This window comes from Bubalus kerabau, chromosome 8 (assembly GCF_029407905.1).
Source record: "Bubalus kerabau isolate K-KA32 ecotype Philippines breed swamp buffalo chromosome 8, PCC_UOA_SB_1v2, whole genome shotgun sequence".
Classification (NCBI taxonomy): Eukaryota; Metazoa; Chordata; class Mammalia; order Artiodactyla; family Bovidae; genus Bubalus; species Bubalus kerabau.
Genome location: NC_073631.1, coordinates 111742727 through 111759693, shown reverse-complemented (window position 1 = coordinate 111759693; position 16967 = coordinate 111742727). Strand labels below are relative to the sequence as shown.

Genomic DNA, 16967 nt, shown 5'->3' with positions numbered 1-16967 from the left:
GTGAAGAAAGAAAGACAAAGGTGTTTATAAATTTTGCCAAAGCATGAGACAGGAGTGCAAGGAAAGCAAGGAAGAAGGGAGTACAGATGACAGTAGCAGCATGTGTTCATGTTACAGGAAAGTAACTGTTTACAGGGAATTGACTAAACATTTGGCTATAACAGGAAAATCAATGGGATCACAGGGATTGCTAAAGACAAAGAAAAGAGAAGGCAGTGTTACCGACCCAAACTTGGGTCCACTCACCCATGCACAGTAAAGCCAGTCTACTGACACCAGGTTGTAGTGAAGGAAAGTGTGGTGGTTAGTACAGGTGCCAAACAAGAAGCCTAGCACAGCTAGTGCTCAAAAAACCCAAACCCCGCAGTGGGTTTTAGCAAGACATTTTTAAAGGGAAGGTGAGGGAGGGGCATCCCAGGGTGTGTGATGAGCCTGTGCACAATTCTCTGATTGGTTGATTATGAGATAACAGGAAGGTGTCACAGAGATAACATTATCAATCCTTAGACTCCAGCAGGTCTGGGGGTTGTGTGCTCATGGTCATCAAGTAGTTATTTCTTCCCATTTGGTGGGGTTTTTAGCATCTGTAAAAACAACTCTTAAAATGTGTATTAGATACTGTTATCTGGGTACTTCAGAGAGGAGCTAAAGCAGAGGACTTGGGAGAGGGGTCTGTCTTGGGAAAGTCCCATAGTGTCTTGCTCAGTTACAGTAGGAAGAAGACATTGAGTCAAACCCCAGCCACCATCAGTTCAAGATACTATGGGTGGTTTCTGAGGGAATCAGAGGAGATTATAGCCCTGTTTCAGGACAAGTGATTGGAAGCAATTCCCTCTTTCTTGTATATTAAGCATTTTCATGGGATCCCTACGAAACTGAGCTTCCCGTCTTCTTGTCTTCTTGTGTTGTTATTATGGTCTATTTGTCACATTATAGAATCATAATGTTGTTGCTAAGTCACTTCAGTTGTGTCCAACTCTGTGCGACCCCATCGACGGCAGCCCACCAGGCTCTTCCGTCCCTGGGATTCTCCAGGCAAGAACACTGGAGTGGGTTGCCATTGCCTTCTCCAATGCATGAAGGTGAAAAGTGAAAGTGAAGTCGCTCAGTCGTGTCCGACTCTTAGCAACCCCATGGACTGCAGCCTACCAGGCTCCTCCGTCCATGGGATTTTCCTGGCAAGAGTACTGGAGTGGGGTGCCATTGCCTTCTCCATAGAATCCTAATAGTCTGATCTATTGTACTATTCACTTTTCTATCCCTGGAGAAAGGGAATGGCTACCCACTCCAATATTCTTTCCTGGAAAATTCTGTGGACAGAGGAGCCTGCCAGGCTACAGTCCATGGGGTTGCAAAGAGTTGGACACAGCTGAGCGGCTTTCACTCACTCACTCACTTTGATATCATATATAGTCTATTTCTGCTTTATTGATTATGCCAAAGCCTTTGACTGTGTGGATCACAATAAACTGTGGAAAATTCTGAAAGAGATAGGTATATCAGACCACCTGATCTGCCTCTTGAGAAATTTGTATGCAGGTCAGGAAGCAACAGTTAGAACTGGACATGGAACAACAGACTGGTTCCAAATAGGAAAAGGAGTTCGTCAAGGCTGTATATTGTCACCATGCTTATTTAACTTATATGCAGAGTACATCATGAGAAACGCTGGACTGGAAGAAACACAAGCTGGAATCAAGAATGCCGAGAGAAATATCAATAACCTCAGATATGCAGATAACACCACCCTTATGGCAGAAAGTGAAGAGGAACTAAAAAGCCTCTTGATGAAAGTGAAAGAGGAGAGTGAAAAAGTTGGCTTAAAGCTCAAACATTCAGAAAACGAAGATCATGGCATCCGGTCCCATCACTTCCTGGGAAATAGATGGGGAAACAGTGGAAACAGTGTCAGACTTTATTTTTCTGGGCTCCAAAATCACTGCAGATGGTGACTGCAGCCATGAAATTAAGACGCTTACTCCTTGGAAGGAAAGTTATGACCAACCTAGATAGCATATTCAAAAGCAGAGACATTACTTTGCCAACAAAGGTCCATCTAGTCAAAGCTATGGTTTTTCCTGTGGTCATGTATGGATGTGAGAGTTGGACTGTGAAGAAGCTGAGTGCCGAAGAATTGATGCTTTTGAACTGTGGTGTTGGAGAAGACTCTTGAGAGTCCCTTGGACTCTCTCCTCAGGGAGATCCAACCAGTCCATCCTAAAGGAGATTAGCCCTGGGATTTCTTTGGAAGGAATGATGCTAAAGCTGACACTCCAGTACTTTGGCCACCTCATGTGAAGAGTTGACTCATTGGAAAAGACTCTGATGCTGGGAGGGATTGGGGGCAGGAGGAGAAGGGGATGACAGATGGACGTGAGTCTGAGTGAACTCCGGGAGTTGGTGATGGGCAGGGAGGCCTGGCGTGCTGCGATTCATGGGATCACAAAGAGTTGGACACAACTGAGCGACTGATGTGATCTGATCTGATCTGATAGTCAACTACCAGAGTCATACAGCAATTTTGTTAACATTTGAAAATTTTAGCTTCTTGAATTTTCTTCCTGTAATGGATTGAAATTTTTAACTTCTTGAATTGTCTCTTACAATTATGGCTACACAACTGGCTTAAAATTCAACATTCAAAAAACAGAGATCATGGCGTCGATCCCATCACTTCATGGCAAATAGATGGGAAAAATGGAAATAGTGGCAGATTTTATTTTCTCGGGTTCCAAAACCACTGTAGATGGTGACTGCAGCCATGAAATTAAAAGATGCTTGCCCCTGGAAGAAAAACTATGACAAACCTAGACAGTGTATTAAAAAGCAGAGGCAACACTTTGCCAACCAAGGACCATATAGTCAAGACTACTATGGCCGTAGTCATATACTGATGTGAGAGTTGAACCATAAAGAAGGCTGAGCGCCAAAGAATTGATGCTTTTGAACTGTGGTGCTGGAGAAGACTCTTGAGAGTCCTTTGGACAGAAAAGAGATCAAAGCAGTCAATCCTAAAGGAAATCAACCCTGAATAATTATTAGAAGGGCTGATGCTGAAGCTCCAGTACTTTGGCCACCTGATGTGAAGAGCCAACTCATTGGAAAAGACCCTGATGCTGGGAAAGATTGAGGGCAGGAGGAGAAGGGGGCAGCAGAGGATGAGATGGTTGGATGGCATCGCTGACTCAATGGACATGAGTTTGAGCAAACTCCAGGAGATAGTGAAGGACTGGGAAGCCTGGCATGCTGCAGTCCCTGGGGTTGCAAAGAGTCGGATAGGAGAGAGTGACTGTGAACATCAAATACAACTGCAAGTCTACACTGAATTCTGGGGGGAAGAGCCCTAAACAGTCTGAATGACAACCTCTGTTGATACAGCAGCTTCTGATGATATGAAAATAATAGCCATAACCCAAATGTTACATAAGTCGGTTGGAAATTTATTTCAAACGAAAATAAAAACAGTTCTTCATGTCCTGGTAAAAACCACAAGAAATCTAAATTTAGTTAGTTTAATTCCTCCTTTGAAGGGAATCTAAGGTAAAGAAGACTGGGAGCTGAAGAATTGATGCCTTTGAATTTTAGTGTTGGAAAAAACTCTCGAGAGTCCCTTGGACTGCAGGGAGATCAAACAGTCAATCCCAAAGGAAATCAACCCTGAATATTCATTGGAAGGACTGATGCTGAAGCTGAAGCTCAAATACTTTGGCCACCTGATGTGAAGAACTGACTGTTGGAAAAGACCTGATGCTGGGAAAGATTGAAGGCCAGAGAAGAAGGGAGCAACAGAGGATGAGATGGTTGGGTGGCATCACTGACTCAATGGATATGAGTTTGAGCAAACTCTGAGAGATAGTGAAAGACAGGGAAGCCTGATGTGCTGCAGTCCATGGGGTCGCAAAAAGTCGGACACAACTTAGTGACTGAGCAACAGCCAGATAATGTTCTTCCAAGTGTGGTCCACAGATCACTTGCATACACATCACCTGGGAGTTTGTTAAATGCAGATTCCTGAAATCTACCTTAGGCTGCTGAATCAGAATCTTTGGAGACGAGCCTGATATTCTGAACTTCAACAAGCTTCCTGTAGTACATTTATGTTCACTAAAATGTCAGCATCTCTAGTGTAATGCAGGATCCCGCGGTGTCAGGGCAGGCACCACGCCAGCACTTGGCATAGAGGAGTTTGCCAGCCACAGAGTGAGCTGTCCTTCCTCTCTCCCCTCAACCCCCTGCAGTGCTTCCAGGCTTCTCTTCTCTAGGACATAGATTAGACGCTTCCAAGTACTCAAAAGCCCAAAGGTTAATGAGGCATCTCATTCATATTTCATGATTGCTGTTTGCCCTTCTCTACCTTTGGGACACACAATGGAAAAATGCAATCAATAGAATAATATCAGAAGCACCAGACAATTAGAAGATACCAGAAATAATCCAAGTCTCCTACTGTTTTTAAAGCAAATGTCCTGAATTAAAAAATTATCAGCAGAGATCATTATTTTCACCAGAATTTGTCCATGTGTGGGGGAAAAACAAAACCAAATATATCAAATTCGAGGGATAAATAGCACCTACCAATATCTTTTTTTCAGTATCCCATTCTCAACATGCCTGCTTTCATAATGCCTGCCCTCTTCCTTGTCATTGAGGCCCTCGTTCTATCACTTTGTTCTTTGTGCTTACAGACTATTTAGAGCTCTTTACTCTCAAGCTAATACACTCGCACATGGGACCTTGATGGAAAAGACAGGAGAAATTCAATATATCTGTGTTGAAAGCTAATACCTCTGACATTCACTTTTTAAACTCTCTAAATCTTTGCTACAATTTAAAGCCCATGTATTGAGTAAGGTTTTTTCCTAAAACCAATTGGGAAAAGGTTTCTTTATTAATTACTTATTGTTTGCCTTCCCTCTTCTCTGACACCCTTTAGTTCTCCTACAAAGCCCTTTATTTTATATTTTTAAGTTGATTATAATAGCAATAGAAACTACTACTATGTACCTAAATCAGTACAAAAATTTTGAATGTATTATTTTTAAATTTTAAATAGGTATATTCCAAAAATATATTCTTGGAGCTGAAGTTTCCAAAAGGTTCTTTTCAAAAAACAAGATTGGGGAATTAGATGATTTGGGAACTGCTTCAAACTGTTCCCTGACTGAAGGATTCTCAAAACACATTCAGATATTAAAACATCTAAGAAAATCTACAGTGAAAATTAAACCTGCAAAACTAGTCATCCTAAAGTTTCTTACGTTAATTTGACAATGAAACTATTTCTTTTTAGATTTAAGTGAAGTCACTTTGGAAAATGCTGCGTTAGATCAAATTTGAAAAACACTTATTATTTTTATTCAGTTTCGTTCAGTTGCTCAGTTGTGTCTGGCTTTTGTGACTCCATGAACTGCAGCACGCCAGGCTTCCCTGGCCATCACCAACCCCTGGAACTTACTCAAACTCGTGTTCATAGAGTCAGTGATACCATCCAACCATTTCATCCTCTGTCATCCCCTTCTCCTCCCACCTTCAATCTTTCCCAGCATCAAGGTCTTTTCCAATGACTCAGTTCTTTGCATCAGGTGGCCAAAGTATTGGAGTGTTATGTTCAGCTTCAGTCCTTCCAATGAATATTCAGGACAAATTTTCTTTACAAATGACTGGCTTGATCTCCTTGCAGTCCAAGGGAATCTCAAGAGTCTGCTCCAACACCACAATTCAAAAGCATCAATTTTTTGGTGCTTAGCTTGCTTTGTGGTCGAACTCTCACATCCATACATGACTACAGGAAAAACCACAGCTTTGACTAGACAAACCTTTGTCAGGAAGTAATGTCTCTGCTTTATCCTGTCTATGTTTGTCATAGCTTTTCTTCCAAAGAGCAAGTGGATTTTAATTTCATGGCTGCAGTCACCATCTGCAGTGATTTGGGAACCCAAGAAAATAACGTCTGTCATTGTTTCCATTGTTTCCCCATCTATTTGCCATGAAGTGATGGGACTGGATGCCATGATCTTCAATTTTGAATGTTGAGTTTTAAGCCAACTTTTTCACTCTCCTCTTTCACTTTCACCAAGAGACTAGTTCTTTTTCACTTTCTGCTATTAAGGTGGTGTCATTTGCATATCTGAGGTTATTGATATTCCTCCTGGCAATCTTGATTCCAGCTTGTGCTTCTTCCAGCCCGGCATTTTGCATGATATACCCTTCACATATGTTAAAATAATCATGGTGACAATATACAGCCTTGAAGTACTCCTTTCCCAATTTGGAACCAGTCCATTGTTCCATGTCCAGTTCTAACTGTTGCTTCTTGACCTGCATACAGATTTCTCAGGAGGCAGGTCAGGTGATCTGGTATTCCCATGTCTTTAAAAATTTTCCAGTTTGCTATGATCCACGCAAAGGCTTTGGCATAGTCAATAAAGCTGAAGTAGATGTTTTTCTGAAACTCTCCTGCTCTTTCTATGATCCAAGGAATGCTGGCAATTTGATCTCTGGTTCCTCTGCCTTTTCTAAATCCATCTTGAACATCTGGAAATTCTCTGTTCATGTACTGTTGAAGCCTGGCTTGGAGAATTTGGAGCATTATTTTGCTAGCATATGAAATGAGTGCATTTGTAAGGTAATTTTATCATTCTTTGGCATTGCCTTTCTTTGGGATTGGAACTAAAACTAACCTTTTCCAGTCCTGTGGCCACTGCTGAGTTTTCCAGATTTTCCAGCATATTGAGTGCAGCACTTCCACAGCATCATCTTTTAGGATTTGAAATAGTTCAACTGGACTTCCATCATCTCCACTGCTTTGTTCGTAGTGATGCTTTCCAAGGCCCACTTGACTTCACATTCCAGAATGTCTGGTTCTAGGTGAGTGATCACACCATTGTAGTTATCTGGGTCTGCTGCTGCTGCTAAGTCGCTTCAATCGTGTCCGACCCCATAGACGGCAGCCCACCAGGCTCTGCCGTCCCTGGGATTCTCCAGGCAAAAACACTGAAGTGGGTTGCCATTTCCTTCTCCAATGCATGAAAGTGAAAAGTGAAAGTGAAGACGCTCAGTCGTATTTGACTCTTAGCGACCCCATGGACTGCAGCCCACCAGGTTCCTCCATCCATGGGATTTTCCAGGCAAGGGTACTGGAGTGGGGTGCCATTGCCTTCTCCATTTATCTGGGTCATTAAGATCTTTTTTGTATAGCTTTTCTGTGTATTCTTGCCACCTCTTCTTAATATCTTCTGCTTCTCTTAGGTCCATATACTTTTTCTGTCCTTTATTATGCCCATCTTTGCATGAAATATTCCCTTGGTATATACACTTTAAATAGTCTCACAGAGTCAGACATGACTTAGCATGCCCACAAGGCAAGGCAGAATAGTAAAACAATAAGCTGTTTTGCCAAAAAACATACAACAAATGAGTGGAAGAGCTGAAATTCAAACAAATCTGATGCAGAAATCCACTTTGTTTCCATTACTTCCACTGTGTTCTTTCTCTTTAATTTCCAAATCATTTCTAAAATTCTATGACTTCAAAGAAAGAAACTTATCTCTACCAGTGCATATTGTATAATTTGTATACCAAGGGAAAATTCTAATTTATCAGTTATCCATAATGCCCATGAGATAAATAGTTTAAAATAATTTTCATTGTTGAGTATTGTTTACATAATAATGACAAAAAATTCTGAAGTTGCAACTCATCAGGTAATTTTTAAATAATTGGAGACATTCAGACATAAAACAGCAAGAAAGCATACCTCAAAGCAGTAAAAAAAGAAAATAAAAACAAAAAAACTTTCACAAAAGAGGAAGGAAGGAAGGAGGAAGGGAGGGAAAGAACAGGAAAGTTAAGTAAGTTTAGGATGAGTGAGTGAGATGGGGAGTATAACATTTGGAGTTCATGAGCTCAAAACACACAGTATTTCACTGCAAAAAAAAAAAAAAAGACAATTAGGGTAAACATCTTTAAAAAGTAGGTTTTTCATATTTAAAGACCAGAGAATTAACTCTCTGTGAAGTGAACAGGTTTACTTTGGGCAACAAACACTATAGAAGAATAACCCCAAAAAAGATTTTTTTCCTATTATGAAATATTTTCAGTCGTACAAAATATATGTAGAAAGTTATAATACACTGAACTAGGTGTACTAAAATAATAAAAAAAATTTACAAATATAAATGTTGCACCTTTCTCCTTTCTGTTGATAATTACTTCCCTTATTTGACATATTCTTTCCTTTCATGTTTTTCTACTTTGACAATAAAGTGGGTGGGACTTCCTAGGCGACTCACTGGTAAAGAATCACCTGCCAATGCAGGAGATGCAGGTTCTATCCCTGAGTTGGGAAGATCCCCTGGAGTAGGAAATGGCAACCCACTCCTGCATTCTCACCTGGAAAATTCCATGGACAGAAGAGCCTGGTGAGCTACTGTCCATGAGGTTGCAAAAGAGTCAGACAGGACTGAGCACACACACCACCAAAAACTGGATGTTCTTAAACTATATAGTGTTGTTTCAAACTATCCAAATTATGTATAAATTGTCTCATTTTTTATGTGGCCTTATACAACTTGTGTTCTTTGTTCAAAGTTGTTTTTTGAGATTTATACATATTGATATACATCTGGTTTATTCACTTTAACTGCTATTAGTATTAATCACTTATAAGAATATACTACAATGTACCTATTCTTCTATTGTTGGGTATTTTTGGTGTTTTCAGCTTTATTGCAAACAGCATAGTAATGAATATTCTATATATATCCTTCAATTCATGGGCAGGAATGATGTAATTCCTGGTTATAGGGTTATTTTCAGCCTTGCTAGATATAGCCAAATTATTCCTCAAACTCTTTTACTGATTTATACCTCTATCATATACATAAGAGATTTTTTGTCATTCTAACATCCTCAATAATACATAGTAGGTAAGGTCAAACTTTATAATTTTTTTAAAGTTTTCTTTTTAAAAAAATATTATAACAAGCCAGAAAGAAAAACATCAATACAGTATACTAATGCATATATATGGAATTTAGTAAGATGGAAACGATAACCCTGTATGTGATACAGCAAAAGAGACACAGATGTATAGAACAGTCTTTTAGACTCTGTGGGAGAGGGCAAGGGCGGGATGATATGGGAGAATGGCATTGAAACATGTAAATTATCATATGTGAAACGAATCGCCAGTCCAGGTTCGATGCATGATACAGGGTGCTCGGGGCTGGTGCACTGGGATGACCCAGAGGGATGGGGTGGGGAGGGAGGTGGAAGGGGGGTTCAGGATGGGGAACACATGTACACCCATGGCAGATTCAAGTCAATGTATGACAAAACCAATACAATATTGTAAAGTAAAATAAATAAATAAATAAACAGGGAAAAAAAGAAAAAAAATTATGTCAATGAATTTTGTTTTGTTTTTTCCAGTATATTTTTCAGATAACATCAGGTTAAAAGAGACGGAAAAGGAAATTGGACATAATTGGGATAAGAACAACATAATGATAAAACTTTGAAAGACTTCTAAATATAAAAATGAGGAAATATTAAACCTTCACTTTAAGGACTTTAGCATAAGTAGAACTGTGAATTCCCTTTGCAAATTCAAACCAAAAAGATTCTCCAAGATGAAGTTCTTTAATGCATAGATGTGTTTTGTACATTGTACACACTTTCATGTCAATTACTAGTCTCTTATAGCATTATATAATACAGATTAACTTTAGGAAACACTTTCTTATTTTATCCTTACTGTTGTGATCACAGTTATAAAACCCTTCTAATGGGCTATGATCTAAAGAAGGTCAAGTATCAGTATTTCTTTTCACTGGACAATTAGAAGGCTTTAAATGTGAACTTTCTACTGAATGCCAGACTTCCTTCAAGATGTTTTCACTTGGGTTTTCTACAGGCTGATATTGATTTCCTTCTTAAGTGCAATATCTTTTCATGTAGTAATGCCTTGAGCAGAGCAGAGATTCATAAAGAATTTGAATTTTTATCTGTTGAATACTTATTTTCAAAACTTATATCACCCCCTTCCTTTGTATCAACCGAGCAGGGCTAAATCATTTTCCCTTAGAACTGTGTTTCATAAGGTAGGTTCAGAATTTCAAATAATAAAGGGATTGGATGAACCATAGCAATAACTTAGAGGATAATTTTGAGAAAGGTGAGGAGAAACACCTCCCAACTTCTAAGTGGCACAGCTGGTAAAGAATCCACCTGCCAATGCAGGAGACAGAGACTCAGGTTCGATCCCTGGGTTGGGAAGATTCCCTGGAGTAGGTAATGGCAACCACTCCAGTATTCTTGCCTGGAAAATTCCATGGACAGAGGAGCCCAGCAGTTCAGTCCATGGGGTCCCAAAGAGTCAGACATGACTGAGCTCACACACACACACACACACACACACAACTCCCAGGTGATTTTATGGGTGGGAGGGGTACAAATACTTCATTGATTTATACTCACATTTGCTTCATTTTATTTTTCCCACTCCAACTTTCACTTTTTCCCTACTTTATCAACAATTTATTTTCAATGTTGTTTTATGTTGCTATCATGAACGTTTTAAGCTGATGATGGCTGACATCATCCCATCATGTGAATTTCAAATGCTATTCCCTCAGAATCCAGCCTAGCCTGCTGCAGGAAACAATTCTTTCTACTCTTTCCAAATTTTAGAGAAAATGAAATGGATGTATATGTAAGAACTTATATTTCTAAGGCAAGAATGCTTCTAAAATTTCTGTTTTGGACCAATTAATTCAGTCAATAGATGACCTTGCTTTCCTGTAATGCAGGCACTTTCTATACTTAATTAAGGACACTGCTTTGATTTTTTCCTTTTCTTCAAAATACCACTGATGTAAGACAATTATAGTAAATAATTACTTCTCTGGATAAAAGAGAGCTCTTTCTGGAGGTAGATTGGGCCAAAATAAGTACTTTCCTATTTTATACTGTCTTGTAATTGCTTTCCTGGATATTCATTAGAAGGACTGATGCTGAAACTGAAGTTCCTTTGGCTACCTGATGTGAAGAGCCGACTCATTAGAAAAGACCCTGATGCTGGGAAAGATTGAAGGCGGGAGGAGAAAGGGATGAAACAGGATGAGATGGTTGGATGGCACCACTGATTCAATGGACATGGGTTTGAGCAAACTCTGGCAGTTGGTGATGGACAGGGAAGCCTGGCATGCTGCACTCCATGGGGTCACAAAGAGTTGGACTAACTGAGCAACTGAACAACAACAAAATTGCTTTCAAGCCTTTTCAAAATAAAGCCAGTATATGAATATGCAGTTAAAAATTTATCTGTTTATAATACTAATGTACAAATCTTTATAAAAGTTAAAAAAAAAAATCCAGAAAGACTTCCCCCCTAAATTGCTTTCTAGAAGGAAAGCAGTAGTGCTAAAAATAAAGATGTCACCATACTGGAAAAGCTTGAAAATCTGAAATTACAAAATATTGGTGAAATGTGGAGCTCCCAAGACTTGAACTTTGCTACTGGGAGTGTAAGTGAGTACATATACTTCAGAAACAGTTGTTCTCTGTTCAGTCTCTCAGTCCTGTCTGACTCTTTCGACCCCATGGACTACAGCACACCAGGCTTCTCTGTCCTTCGCTATCTCCCAGAGTTTGCTCAGACTCATAACCACTGAGGCAGTGATGCCATCCAACCATCTCATCCTCTGTTGCCCGCTTCTCCTCCTGTTCTCAATGTTTCCCAGGGTCTTTTCCAGTGAATCAGCTTTTCACATCAGGTGGCCAAAGCATTAGAGCTTCAGCTTCAGCAACAGTCCTTCCAATGAATATTCAGGGTTGATCTCCTTTAAGATGGATTGGTTTGATCTCTTTGCAGTCCAAGGACTCTCAAGAGTCTTCTCCAGCACCGCAATTGGAAAGCATCAATTCTTCATCACTCAGCCTTCTTTATGGTCCAACTCTCACATCCGTACACGACTATTGGAAAATTAGAGTACCCAATAGTAACAAGCAGACCTAGTACCCAAATACTTGTCTCTAACACCATTTACTAAATAAAGGAACCAGGCTCCTTGGAGAAATGGCTGATTCTAGAGTTGGGACAGGAAATTAAATGCATAAAGTCCATTTTAAAAAATTAAGTTAGATTAAAAATTCAGTTCCTCAGTGGTACTAACCACACATTGAAAGTGCTCAGAAGCCCTATAGAGGTATTGCCTGTGATGTTACGAAGTGTACACAGCACATTTCCTTCAGTACAGCAAGTCTGGTTAGAGTGCCGCTCTGGAGAAACTGTTTCAGGTGTGCACCAGTAAATATATACAGGAATCTTCACAAGAGCATTGCTTCTGATTTTTAAAAATGATAAAAGCTAAACAAGTTCTGTCAACAGAGGAATGAATAAATTATGACATATCCACAAAGTAGATTCTTATACTACAGTGAAAGTTAATGGACTATAGGTTTATACATCCACATGACTGAATCTTTAAAATGTGGAGTGGAGTGAAAGATGCAAATTTCAAACGTCTCATTTATTATGAATTCAATTTTAAAAATTCAGAAACTACAAAACCTAATAATGCATTGTTTTAAGAATGTGTATGTTGTAAAATTTTAAGGAGAAACAAGAGAATAGTAGCAAAATTCAGTTCAGTCCACTGGGATGGAGGACAATGGGGGGCTCTTACTGGTAGAAATATTTGGAATTGCAATGGCATTGAGAAGTCTTTTGCTAAGTTTTTAGGTTACAATGGTGATGGCTGCAGATACGTTTGTTTTATTATTATTTTTTAATTTATTTATTTTAATTGGAGGCTAATTACTTTACAATATTATATTGGTTTTGCCATACATCAACATGAATCCGCCACAGGCGTACACGTGTTCCCCATCCTGAATCCCCCTCCCACCTCCCTCCTAGTACCAGTTTCAAATATATCTGCCAAAGCTTTCTCCGATTTCTTCTTTTATTACATATCTTTCCTCAATTATGAATTTCTCATCTCGGTGTTCCAGTTTTGCCCCACTAGAGAAGTTCAAGTTAAAAACTTACTGGCTAGCATGGATTTTACTATTGTTTCTTGACCCTGTAAATGGTTCTTGTGCTTCCAAATTTGCATTGCTACATTTGAGTTTGGGTTTTTAGCCTAATTTAGCACTTCAACTCAAAATGAATAATAATACAGCTTCTCAATTCAGGGGATATTATCCTGCAAGTCAAATAAGCAAGGCCAATTCAGACAATCTACTATTTCATCATGTATCATCCAAATACTGACTCTTCATATAATGGAGCATTATTACCTAAAAGAATCAACAGCCCTTAAAGTGCACAAAATGTTTCAGAAATCGCTTAGTAGATTTTATTAATATTCCACAAAATACTACTGATGCTATTTCATTCATATTTCAAAATCCTCTCTTTGATTTACTTAACTAAATCTCTACCCACTGTTTCTAATTCTTTATTAAATACTAATTTCCTTTTATATCCTGCTAGGGTTTCAAAAATAGTAATCAAATGGGAAAGCCTATTTAAAATTTTTTTTCAGTTATTTCCCATGCTGATTTTCTAAATTACTATGTTTTTCATGCTCACATTTTAAAACAAATTATGTATTTAACTAGCACAGATAGATATCCTGGTTATTTTTAATAATACATAGATTTTTGAATTATTTAACCTATTTTATTTTTAATTATAATGTTTAAAAATACTCTGCTATTTAGAAATTGAATATGAGGAAAAATCAAATCAAGTTAATAGAAAAATAAACAGTCCTTCCCAATTAGCTAAGGATTTCCAACAGATGTAAATTAGAGAGAAAAGAAACTCCATTGTCAAAAGGAGCAAGCATAGATTTTTACTGTAATCATTATTTCATTGTCTTTTTTGGTATAGACAAGCTTCATTACCACTTTCACAATATGAAGAAAATAAAAAGGTGAAAATGTACAATATTGTAAAAAAGGGGTGAAAGTTAACTAAGTCAGTAATAAATGTCCATCAATAACAAGACCACTAGAACTAGATAGAAAAACACCCAGGAGCCGTGTGTGCTATGCCACCACCTCCCCAAAAATAATACAAGTAGAAATACCCCTCCTTATCGTACCCTTTGTCTATGCCTTGAAACAACCAAAATTTTGTTCCAAGTCCTGCAAATATCTGAAGTGACCTAGGATATACTCTTACCCACCAGTAACTCATCCCCTATTTTCAGTTAGAAACCCCAAATTCCAATCAATACATGTGCAGAGAGAGTGGAGGGAATTGGCAATGGCAGGAGGGAAACTGGAAGCTGTCATTTCTACAACGTGGAGAGGCGGGAAGCCGGCAATGAGAAACAGGAAGAACCTGGTCAGCAGTGTTTCTTGAAGACTGAACTCTCTACTTTTCTGCTCTGTTCATATATTTTCTTAATTTTATTGGATTACAGTTGATTTACAATGTTGTGTTAGTTTCATGTGTATAGCAAGGTGATTCAGTTGTACATATATCCATTCTTTTTTATATTTTCTCATATAAATTATTCCTGAATATTGAGTAGTTATTACAGAACAGTAAGTCCTCCTAGATTATTTACTAATATTTTAAATATAGTAGTGTGTGTATGTTCGGAGAAGGCAATGGCACCCCACTCCAGTACTCTTGCCTGGAAAATCCTATGGACGGAGGAGCCTGGTAGGCTGCAGTCCATGGGGTCGCACAAGTCAGACACGACTAAAGCGACTTAGCAGCAGCAGCAGCAGCAGCAGCAGTGTGTGTATGTTAATCCGAAGCTCCAGGTTTATGCTTCCCCACTATGTTTCTCCTTTGGTAACCATAAATTTATTTTTTATATTTCTGAGTCTGTTTCTGCTTTGTAAATAGGTACATTTGTATCATTTTAAAAATTAGATTCCACATATGAGTGATATAATATGATATTTGATTTCTCTGTCTGACAATTCTCTTAATATGATAATTTATAGGTCCATGCATGTTGTTGCAAATGGCATTATTTTGTTCTTTTTTGTGACTGAATAGTATTTCATTCTTTGTATGTACCACATCTGCTTTATCCACTCATCTGTTAATGCTTCCAGGTCCTGTAATTCTTCCAGGATACTGCCAATAGTGCTGCAATAAACTTAACTGAAAATAAAACTACCATATGATCCAGTAATCCCACTCCTGGGCATATATCCAGAAAAACCATAATTACAAAAGATACATGCACCCCAGTGGTTTGTTTACATTTTTAAAGAGCCAGGTATTACAAATAGAAATATCCATACTAGATGAAAATAAGTCCAAATCTGGTAACTGAACTGCCTGTCCATCCATCTCCTCCCTACTGCTCACTACCTGCCCCATCCTGACACCATACAAGCATTCACTTCTCTCATTCTCTAGAGGAGAGAAACATTTTTCTACTCTAATCTATGTGGTAACCATGATTATGCTACTATATGACTCCAGCATGGGTCACAGATGACTGGACCATGGGTGAAAAAATAGCTGGGCTAATAAACTTGTTACCCAGTTAATGTAGACTTGGACAAACTTTCAGATCGGTCAGGTTAGTTTCACCATAGAAGAGATGCTATTTGAGAACTAATGAGAGTTTTGTTTTAGACTCTACCGTCTGCAATTTCAGAACAGAATGACTCGAAGGGGGCTGGTCAGAAAGAGAAGAGGAGGGAGGGAAGAAAAAAGAGAAGGATGAGAGATGGAAAGTGATCACAGAAGGAAAGATGAAATCTAGAGAAAGTGTTACTAGAATTTTATCCTTGGACCAATGGTTCTCAGTGCTCTTTAGTTTCCAAGATACCATTCAGCATCTTCATATCAAACCTTGTTTTGCTTAACTTAAGGTACCTATATGAATTTCTGCTACCTAAAGCCAATATAGTTCTAGGAAATATGTACAACTTGTGATAAGTAAACTGGAATGAGAATACTGCAGGAAAAGGAAAAAGAAAAGAGTGCACCCCATCTCCTGAGGTCATTGATGAAATATTAACCTCACGCTCCAAGAAGGAGTCACTAAGCAAATGAATTTTGCTTATCTGGTCTCACTATCTGGCCCCCTTTTTCAAGAATTTGAGCTGACAGACAGTAAATACATTGATAGTTGGTGAAAAGGCCTAGTAATATACTTCCAGTGAGGTCTGTTCAGGTCATTAATGCCTGAAACCATCTCTGCTAAAAACCATCTCTTTCTAACCTCCATAACATCTCTCAAAGCATGTTCTCACTGCTTTGAAATCATATCCATACTTAGATGTAGATGTTTCTGAAATCTCAATTTCTGGACCCAGTCTTATCCAGGTCACACCCATAGCCCCCTCTATTTTCCCTCTCATACTAGAACTTTCCCAACCCATATCCTGCTTCTCATGGGAGGGAAATCAGACAGGGGCTGTATAACATTTGGATTTAGCAGCAGAAATCAAGACTTCACCAGTGTGAGATTACATCTGAGGTGGGCCCAGATGAATGGATTGAATTTATATGACCACAGAATGGAGGAAGTTGATCCATGTAGATGTAGTAAAAATAGTGAAGGTTACAGAAGGATGAAGTTTGAGGAGGAGTGATGATCCAGTGTATGTGACAAGCTTTATAATTCTTCAGTTAAATGGATTATTTTTGTTTGCTTGTCTGTTTTTATTTTTCTAACCTTAGAGCCATTTCAAGGAACACAAATTAAGGGCCATAGAATAACTGAATATGTATTGTATTTTACATATGGATTCATCCATGTAGTTAGAAGAAAAGAGAATTGTTATTCCCTAGTCATATATATATATATGTATATATATACCAGTTAATAATTTCTGATAAAATACTCACCCTTGTTTGCAATATTATCTTATTATAAATTCATATAAAATTTATTGACAACTACCACCTTAGCACTTTTTTATATTAGTGACTCTAAACCTACAATTTTCTGGCTTTCACTTTTTTTTTCCTT

General features: G+C 38.5%; 1 long non-coding RNA gene across 1 annotated transcript in view; it reads left to right on the top strand.

Annotated features, from left to right (window-relative positions):
- The window catches only part of LOC129658748 (uncharacterized), a 59682-nt gene extending 44565 nt beyond the window's left edge, over positions 1-15117 (top strand). Inside the window, exon 3 of the long non-coding RNA XR_008717505.1 lies at positions 14226-15117. This is a non-coding gene — a long non-coding RNA (uncharacterized LOC129658748). The remainder of the gene's footprint in view (positions 1-14225) is intronic.
- Positions 15118-16967: the final 1850 nt, after the last annotated feature.